This window comes from Crocuta crocuta, unplaced genomic scaffold (assembly GCF_008692635.1).
Source record: "Crocuta crocuta isolate KB4526 unplaced genomic scaffold, BGI_CrCroc_1.0 scaffold601, whole genome shotgun sequence".
Lineage (NCBI taxonomy): Eukaryota > Metazoa > Chordata > Mammalia > Carnivora > Hyaenidae > Crocuta > Crocuta crocuta.
Window position 1 is genome coordinate 76,292 of NW_027528227.1, and position 10,358 is coordinate 86,649.

Sequence of the window (10,358 nt, forward strand, 5' to 3'; positions counted from 1 at the left end):
CCCCCATTCCTATAACCATACACACATTCACATGCCTCTACCAACTGCCCTAGTTCTTGGTGGGGCTTCTAATCTTTTGGTGCATTTTCAGCGTCTTAGAAGTGGCTGGGATCTACTTATAGTCCAGCTGATTCTGACGACCCCCCTCCGTAAAATTCTGAGCCAGGCCACGGAAGGGGGAACAAAAAACATCAATGCCCTAGAGAAAGGGGATAAGCTGGCATGCTGCCTTTTTTGCTCTATTTGTCCTGAACTCTACATCAGCAACTGCCCCAAACTGTACTGTCCTCTTCCCCAGTAAAAACTATATGGAGCAACCAGGCCTTGAGCTCTGTGACTTAGATGCCTAAGCTAGGGACTGCCTGACAAGTCACAGCCTAGGCCTTCCCCACAAGCTCCATCTTGGCCTGAGTCTTCTGAACAGGCTGTTGGGTCAGTCCCCAAATCACCTTTGAATCTCCCATCTTGCTCCTTTCCCTTGAGTACAGAGGGGCATTCACCATGATCATAAATAACAAAGGCCTGGGAAAATGGATGCTAAAAGCCTTTGCTTCTCCCATGGTTCCTCCAAACTTCTCATGAAAACAAACTAGGCAAAAATTGCTCCAAATCCCAATTAGCATTTTTGAATGCCTGCACCCAGTCAGGCAAATCTAATCAAACTCAGTGTCCAGAGAGGTTCTCTTTGGTCTACCTTTTATTCCCATCCCCACCCCCTTCAACTCACACCTTTGGTAAGTGTACCTTTCCACTTATCAAGAGAAAGCCAGAAAACCGGCCTCTCTCCACTTCTCAAACAAACAGTGTGCTCAATTACCTGACTCAGTCCATTGGCTGGTTCATCGAGGTGCACAATCCAGACTCCAAGCANCAGGGGTGTGGAGAAAAATATTAACAAGGGGATAGTCCCCAGACGTCTGGTTGCTGTGCCAAACAAAGAAAAAAGTCCTAGCTCTATAACTAGAGAAGAAAGTTAATGGAAAAAGATGAGAGAAAACATGTAAAACTTATTTAAGCAACAGAATATTTTAACTTACTGTATGTATTTGAGTGGGGACTGTGCTGTTGCTGTCTTTGGCTTTCTCTGCATCACTCTTTCTTCCCAGGAGGAGATATTAGATCAAATCATCAAGGTCACCATTGCAGACTGACTTGGCTCCTCTGTGGCTGCACACACAGTCTTGCATACACAGTCACTCACAGAGTTGGGAACCAAGTTACATTTTTTTTTCTCAGAAAACTTTTTCAAAATGGAAAATTTCCAAATGAGCAAATTTTAGGAATCAGAAGAAAGTCCTGGGAGAGGGTAGCCTTATCTTGGCAGTGCCTAAGCAGGGCTGTTTCTTGTAATTATTTTTTATCACCGAGGATAGTAAACTGTAATAAGGCCCCATCTCTTGTGCTTACTTACTTTGCTGACTTACTATATGTCTTTATACATTGTAATGCTACTGTTGCTCTGTGGTACCATCTGGATTCCCTTTCACCCATCCTGTCCTCCCACACTGAGTCAAAATGATATTGAATGAAACCACTATGATTTGGGATTGAAGTCAACTCATAGAGCAGAATCAACAGCTGATGAGACTCAGGAGCAGGTGTGGCTTGCTAAATCATTTGCTTACCTCCTAAATTGCCTAGTTAGTTACAAGTTGATTCCCAAAAAGGAAGACAGCTTGCTGAGCAACTGTTCTTGCGTGTACTATCTTGGAAGCAAAGCAAGAAGTGGTAATCTCTTCCTCAAGGGGAGTTGGCTAAACCTCTAGAAGAATAAGCTCCTTTCAGAACTTCATTGTTAACTACTTGTAGTAATACAGTCACATGGGTGGTGGGACCAGATGCCAAATATCCATCTTAATTATGTTCAGAGACGCCATTAAAAGCTAAAGTTCTGGGGTTTGGTTGCATTTTTGGTAGTACTTTCTGAGGGATTGATTGAGTGCACAATTCCTGGCCAGAAGAATAGTAGGGAGAGAGAATATCAATAGCCTTGGACTGCCATCAACTGCTTCTGGTGTCAATACTACAGAAGGTCAGCAGCTTTCAGTCCCCACTCCAAAAAGGCCTTGTGCTGTGTCCAAAAGTGCAAGGGAAGAATAAGAAAGACATCTTCAACTTAAAAAAAACTTAGGTTGCAGGTTTATAAGAAGAAATATTTGGGGTCAACATCATCTTCCCTCAGGACACAAGTAGAAGAACTTTAGCTTCATAAGAGTTAGAAATTAATACCAAAATAACCAAACCCATGAGCACCATTCCATCCTCTAAAGAACCTTGACTGGATATATGGTTTATGGAATTGGATTTGTCTATATTTCTGCTAATCTGTAAACCATGTTGTTTCCTGTTTAGTGTTTTTTGCTTCCTCAGAGGTCCCTGCAAATAAGCAGCAGGGCCAGGGTCTGGTTGGGGGAGGAAACTAGGGTAGTTAGGGATAATAGCATAAAGCAGAAAGAAAAGGTCCATAAAGTGTGCCTATTTCCCTCCCCCCAAATGGGACACTAGTCCTGAAAGTTAATAAAGTTTTGCTTCTTAAAATATTTTAATAAATGGATAAATGTAATCGACACCGGTGTCTCATCATTTACCTTGGCATGGGGGGAGTTGAACAGTAATGGAAATGGGGGTGGGCTTGGGCAGTCATCCAAACTCTAAATAAGCCACATTGCATACGGATGGCAGGGGAGAAGGACAGCAGCAGCACAAGCCAAAAATCTCCATCAGTATGATCATAACACTAAAAGGGCTAACACAAAAAGTTCTAAAACCTAGCCACAACTCAGGACAATCCTGTGGGGAAATATCTGCCACTGTAATTATTCTAGAAGCCAATTCTCTGCAGGGTCCAGATTTCAATCAGATGAATTAGTTACTAGAGAGGTGAAATGAAATAGAAGAGTACAGCTCAGACGGCTAAATAGATTCATAAATGCAAAAAGCACCTTTTAAAATTTTTGATAATACAATCTNAAAAGATTTGAGGTGAGGAGGAGTGTGTTTTGCTCAGATGAAAAAATTGGTTAGGCCCAAGATCAAAAATGGTTCAATTTCTGCACTAACAATGACCCAGGAGGGACAGTTATTAGTCACATTTCATAGCACAAATTGCTACACCTGGGTGCGAACTCAGATCTAAATCCTTGACTTTCCAATACTAAAAACTATCTCTTACTCAAAGACAAAAAAGTTGTGACTTTCAGGACCACATTTCAGTATACCCACATAAAAACTACATTCTTAGGCTTTAAGAAGAAAAAAGCCCTGTTGCTGAGGAACTACCACCAGAATGGGTCCTGTAATTAATATTNGACTAATCCTGTAGACTAGTGAATTACTATCAGAATTCAATTTGTCTCCGTTTTTTAAAAAATATTATACAGTAAAAATGTTTTTCATTTGGTATATAATTCAGTGAATTTTAACACATGTAGACATTTGTGTAACCACTACCACTATCAAGTTTCCACTGCTCCAATAAATCTATTGTATCACACCTGATTTAAAGATTTATTCCTGGAGTGCCTGGATGGCTCAGTTGGTTAAGGTCTCTGACTCTTTTTTTAATTTTTTTAATGTTTTATTTATTTTTGAGAGAGAGATAGACAGCATGAGCAGGGGAAGGTCAGAGAGAGAGGGAGACACAGAATCTGAAGACAGGCTCCAGGCTCTGAGCTGTCAGCACAGAGCCCAACGTGGGGCTCAAACCCACGAACCGTGAGATCATGTCCTGAGCTGAAGTCAGATGCTTAAAAAATCGAGCCACCCAGGCGCCCCAAGGCCTCCGACTCTTGATTTTGACTCAGGTCAGTCATGATCTCACAGTATGTGGGATCAAACCCCGTGTTGGGCTCTTCACTGAACATGGAGCCTGAATGGGATTCTCTTTTTCCCTCTTTCTCTGACCCTCCCCTGCTCATGCTCATCTCTTAAAATAAACATTTAAAAAATGTGAACACCCTTGCCTTGTTCCCAGTTTTAGGGAGAACATATTCACAGTTTTTCACCATTAACTACATTACCTATAGATTTTTGGAGACAATATTTATCAGGTTGAGAAAGTTTCCATCTATTCTTAGTTTGTTGATCATTTTTATTACAGATGTTAAATTTTGTCAAATATGTTTTCCATATCAATTGATATTCGATTTTTCTTCTTTAAACTCTTAATATGGTTGATTACACTGATTGATTTTCAAATATCAAAACAGCCTTGTATTCCCAGAATAAATGTCACTTCTTTGTGGTATATTCTTTCTGGTTTGGATTTGCTAAAGATCTTTTAGTATATGCTTATGAGGGCTATTGATCTGTAATTTTCATTTTTTATACTGTCATTGGTTTTAGTATCAGGGTAGAGCCAGCCTCATAAAATAAGTTGAAAGTGTTCCCTCTTCTATGTTCTATAAGAGATTGTGTAGAATTTATACACTAATTCTTCTCTAAATGTTTAGTAGAATTTGCCAATGAAAACACTTTGTAATGAAGATTTCTTTTGGAGAATTTTTAAACTATGAATTCAATTTCTACATTAGTAATAGAACTACTTAGATTATCTATTTTATCTTGGATGATATTGGTAGCTTGTGCTTTTCAGGAAATTGGTTCATCTAAGTTGTCAAATTTATGTTCATAATAGTTGTTTTTAGTATTCATTCCTTGAATAGCCTTTTAATGAATGTAAGGTCTATAATGATTTCCCCTATTTCATTCTTGATATTGGTAATTTGAATCTTCTCTCAATTTGCTTTGTTTAGTCGAACTAGGAACTTATTACTTTTACTGATCTTTTAAAAGAACCAGTTTTGGGGTTGCCTGGGTAGTTCAGTAGGTTAAGTGTCCAACTCTTGATTTCAGTTCACGGTTGTGAGATCAAGCCCCGTGTCAGGCTCTGTGCTGAGCGTGGAAACTGCTTGGGACTCTCTACCTCTCTCTCTGCCCCATCCCACCTTCGAAATAAACATTAAAAAAAAATAACTAGTTTTGGGTTTCTTTGATTTTCTCCATCTTTTTTTTCTTTTTAATTTTTTTAATGTTTAATTATTATTGAGACAGAGAGAAACAGAGCATGAGTGGGGGAGGGGCAGAGAGAGAGGGAGACAGAATCCAAAGCAGGCTCCAGGCTCCAAGCTGTCAGCACAGAGCCCAACGTGGGGCTCAAACCCACGAACCGTGAGATCATGACCTGAGCTAAAGTCGGACACTTAACCAACTGAGCCATCCAGGTACCCCCTATCTTTTTTATTTTCAATTTCACTGATTGTTGCTTATTATTTCTTTCCTTCTGCATGATTTGTTCTTTTTCTAGTTTAATATGAAGGCTTAAGTTATTGATGTCAGATCTTTCTTGTTTTCTAATATGACCATTTAATGCTATAAATGTCCCTTCTGTCACTTTCTTACTGTATTCAAATAATTTTGATATACTGTATTTTAATTTTCATTGTGGAAAAATTATTTCTAATTACTCTCAGGACATCTCTTTGACTCATGAATTATCTAGAACTGCATTATTTAATTTCAAATCATTTGAAGATTTTACTATTATTTTTCTGTTACTGATTTCTAGTTTAATTCCACTGTGGTCAGATAACACACTTTGTATGATTTCAATTATTTTTAATTGCATACGGCTTCCAGATGCAAGAGTTCCATAGAACTCCCATCAAAATCAACAAAAGCAGAACCATACAAAGACATATTGTAATTTTATTTTCAAAATACAATGATAAAGAAAAAATCTTGGGGAAGGAGGGTTAAGATGGCAGAGAATTAGGGTGACCCTNAACTATTTAGCCAAACAGCTAAATAGATATAAATCATTCTGAAGGCCCCAGAAATTGATCAGAGGTCTTAGAGAACAAACATGTCTGCATGTCTACAATCAGAAAAAGTGACCTGTGGAAGGTAGGAACTGTGGAGAGTTGATCTGTGGGAGAAAAGAGCCATGGGCATTGTGGTGGGGAGGGATCCTTGAATGTGGAGAGGTGAGCTAAGAGAGAAGAAAAAAGAGTGAAAACGGGCACCCTCCTACACTGTTGTTGGGAATGTAAACTGGTACAGCCCATCTGGAAAACAGTGTGGAGGTTNAAACAGGAGAGGACTTCAAGAGTTCCAGTATTTTTACAAACAGTGGAGTACAGGGTCTGAAGTTTTGGAGGTTAGCACCTGGCAGTGCTCTGGTAAGGAGGTAAGGCAGAGCCCTGGGAATGGGAAGCACAGTCTGAGGATACCATAGGTCTCACAGAGAGAAGCAGTTCTGCTTAGAGTGCATTTGGTAGAGGTGATAAGGTGTCTCTGGGGGCAAAAGACCCATCACATGCAATAGGGCTGTCCCTTTCACCAGTATAGGAACAAAGACACCAGCAAACCCTGGCACTGGCCGTGTGTTGTGATTTACCATAAACTCCAAGGTGCTGTCACTGTGTGGTCTGCCCAGCTGCTTTCTGGGACATGCAGGTACCAGCCACACTGCAGCAAAACTCTCCCGCAGAGGATCAGCAGAGGTCTAAACCATGGGGGTCTCTGAAGTGTGGAGTTTTAAAATAAAGCCAAACCTGAGATAAAACCCAGGAGTGCAGTATCGCCTGGTGGGTGGAAAGCTCAGATACAGACAGGGTAAAGGCAGGGATCTGATGGAAGTCTGGGACACCGAAGGGGTGAGTGACTGCATGCCTGTGAGGGTGCAAACTTCCTGCTCCAGAGACTAGAGAGCAGTGTGAAGCTATTTTCACCCCTAGCCCAACCACCAATGATCAACCTCAGTGAGCTAAACAGCATCACCAAGTGGAGTCATTACACAAAGCCCTGATCCTCTCTAAGCACATCTCCCCTAGGGCAAGTCATCCTAAGAATCAGAGCAGGAAGGCCCTCCTAGAAGACTAGCACAAACCCATTTCATGCATTAAGTCTACTGATCAAAGAGTGTGGCAAGACTTCAGCTCTAGGGAAAACGGGATCTAGCTTTNATTTTTAAAAAATTTTTTAATTTTTATTTTTTAAAAATTTATTTTCTCTCTCCAAAATGACAAGATGGAGGAATTCACCCCCAAAGAAAGAACAGAAAGTAATGATGGCCAGGGATTTAAACAATACAGATATAAGTAAGATGTCTGAACTACAATTTTTTTAAGTTTATTTTGAGAGAGGGGGGCAGAGAGGACCAGTGGGAGGGGCAGGGAGAGAGAGGGGGACAGAGGATCTGAAACAGGCTCTGTGCTGACAGCAACGAACCTGATGCAGGGCTCAAACTCACCAACCATGAGATCATAACCTGAGCCTAAGTCAGACACTTAACCACTGAGCCACCCAGGCGCCCCTGAACTACAACTTAAAACAACAATTATAAGGATTCTATGACTAGAAGAAAATATGGAAGATCTACAGAATCTCTTATTGCAGACATAAAAGAGCTAAAATCCAGTTTCACTGAAATTAAAAATGCTATAACCAAGATGCAAACTCGACTGAATGCCACAACAGCAAGGACAGACAAATCAGAGGAACGAATTAGTGATACTGAAGCTAAAAATATGTAAAATAATGAAGCTGAAAAGAAGAGAGAAACAAAGGTAATGGATTATTAAGGTAGGCTTAGGGAACTCAGCAACTTATTAAAATTCTAGGGTGCTTCGGAGGATCAGTTGATTGAGCATCCGATGTTAGCTCGAGTCATGATATCAATGTTGGTGAGTTGGAGCTCCACATTGGGCTCTGTACTAACAGCTCAGAGTCTGGAGCCTGCTTCAGATTCTCTGTCTCCCTCTTTGTCTGCCCATCTCCCCCACTTGTGTGTTTTCTCCCCCTCTTTCTCCCTCTCTCTTTATCCTCCCCTTCCCCATCTCTCTCTCTCAAAAATAAAGCATTACAACTTTTTAAAAGTATAACATTCAGTTCATAGGAATTCCAGATGAAGCGAGAGAAAAAGGAGCAGAAGGTTTATTTGAGCAAATTATAACTGAAAACTTCCCTAATCTGGGGAAGGACACAAACACCAAAATCCAATAAGCATAGAGAACTCCCATTAACTTCAACAAAATCCAGCCATTGCCAAGACATTTGTAGTCAAATTCACAAAATGTACAGGCAAGGAAAGAATCATGAAAGCATCAAGGGAAAAAGAACCCTTAACCTACAAGGGAAGACAGATCAGGTTCACAGCATATCTGTCCACAGAAATTTGTCAGGCCAGAAGGGAATGGCAGTATATATTCAACGTGCTAAATGGGAAAAATATGGAGCCAAAAATACTTCATCCAGGAAGACTGTCATTTACAATCGGAGGAGAGATAAAGAGTTTCACAGGAAAAAAAAAAAAAAAAAGAACAAAAACTAAAGGAGTTTGTGACCACTAAACCAGCCTAGCAAGAAATATTAAAAGGGATTCTTCGGGTGGCGGGAAAAAAGACCAAAAGCATCAAAGACTAGAAAGTAACAGAGAATATCACCAGAAACACCAGCTTCATAGGTAACATAACGGCACTAAGCTCATACCTTTCAATAATCATCCTGAATGTAAATGGACTAAATGCTTCAATCAAAAGACATAGGGTATCCAAATGGATAAACAAACAAAAAAACAACAATATGCTGCCCACAAAAGACTCATTTTATACCTAAAGACACCTGCAGATGGAAAATGAAGGGATGGAGAACCATCTCTCATGCTAATGGATGTCAAACGAAACCCAGACTACCCATAATCATGTGAGACAAACAAGATTTTAAAACAGATTGTTAACTAACGATGAAGGGCATTATATCATAATTAAGGGGTCTATCCATCAAGATCTAACAATTGTAAACATTTATGCCCCCAACGTGTAACACCCAAATATATAAATCGATTAATCACAAACATAAAGAAAGTTATTGACAATAATACCATAACAGTAGGGGACTTCAACATCCCACTTAGAGCAATGGACAGATCATGTAAGCAGAAAACCAACAAGGAAACAATGGCTTTGAATGACACACTGGAGCAGATGGACTTAATAGATAAATTCAGAGCATTCCATCCTAAAGCAGAATACACATTCTTTTCAAGTGCACATGGAACATTCTCCAGAATAGATCACATACTGGGTCACAAATCAGCCCTCAACAAGTACAAAAGACTGAGATCATACCATGCATATTTTCAGACCACAGTGCTATGAATCTTGAAGTCAGCCACAATAAAAAAATTGGAAAGACCACAAATACTTGGAGAACATCCTGCTAAAGAATGAATGGGTCAACCAGGAAATTAAAGAAAAAATTAAAAAGTACATGGAACTAAATGAAAATGAAACCATGACAGTACAAAACCTTTGCGATGTAGCAAAGATGGTCCTAAGAGGGACGTAACTTACAATACAGGTCTACCTCAAGAAGCAAGGTCTCAAATACACAAGCTAAACTTACACCTAAAGGAGCTCAAGAAGGAACAGCAAATAAAGCCTAAATCCAGCAGAAGAAGGAAAATAATAAAGATTAGGGCAGAAATAAATGATATAGAAACAAACAAAAAATTCCCAGTAGATCAGATCAATGAAACTAATTGCTGGTTATTTAAAAGGATTAACAAAATTGATAAACCCTTGGCCAGACTTATCAAAAAGAAAAAGGACCCAAATAAGTGAAATCACAAGTTAAAGAGGAGAGATCATAGCCAACAACACAGAAATACAAACAATTATAAGACAAAATTATATGCCAACAAACTGGACAATCTGGAAGAAATGGATAAATTTCTAGAAACATGGAAACTATCAAGACTGAAACAAAAAGAAATACAAAATTTGAGCAGACCTATAATCAGAAAAGAAATAGAAACAATAATAAAAAAAAATCTCTAAACAAACAAAAGTCTAGGGTCAGATGGCTTCCCAGGGGAATTCTACCAGACATTTATAGAAGAGTTAATACCTACCGTACTCAAACTGTTCCAAAAAATAGAAATGCGAGAGAAAAAAACCCAAACTTATTCTATGAAGCCAGCATTATCTTTTTCCAAAACCAGAGACCCCACTAAAAAGGAGAATTAGAGGCCAATATCCCTGATGAACATGAATGCAAAAATTCGCAACAAGATACTAGCAAATTGAATCCAAATGTACATGAAAAGAATTATTTACCACAATCAAGTGGGATTTATTCCTGGACTGCAGGGATGGTTCAATATTCACAACTCAATCAATGTGATATACCACATTAATAAAAGGATAAGAACCATATGATCCTCCCAATAGATGTAGAAAAAGCATTTGGCAATGCTTTCTTGATGAAAACCCCTCAACAAAGTAAGGATTGATTGAACAAACCTCAAGATCATAAAGGCCATATATGAAAAACCTACAGATAATATCATCCTCAAT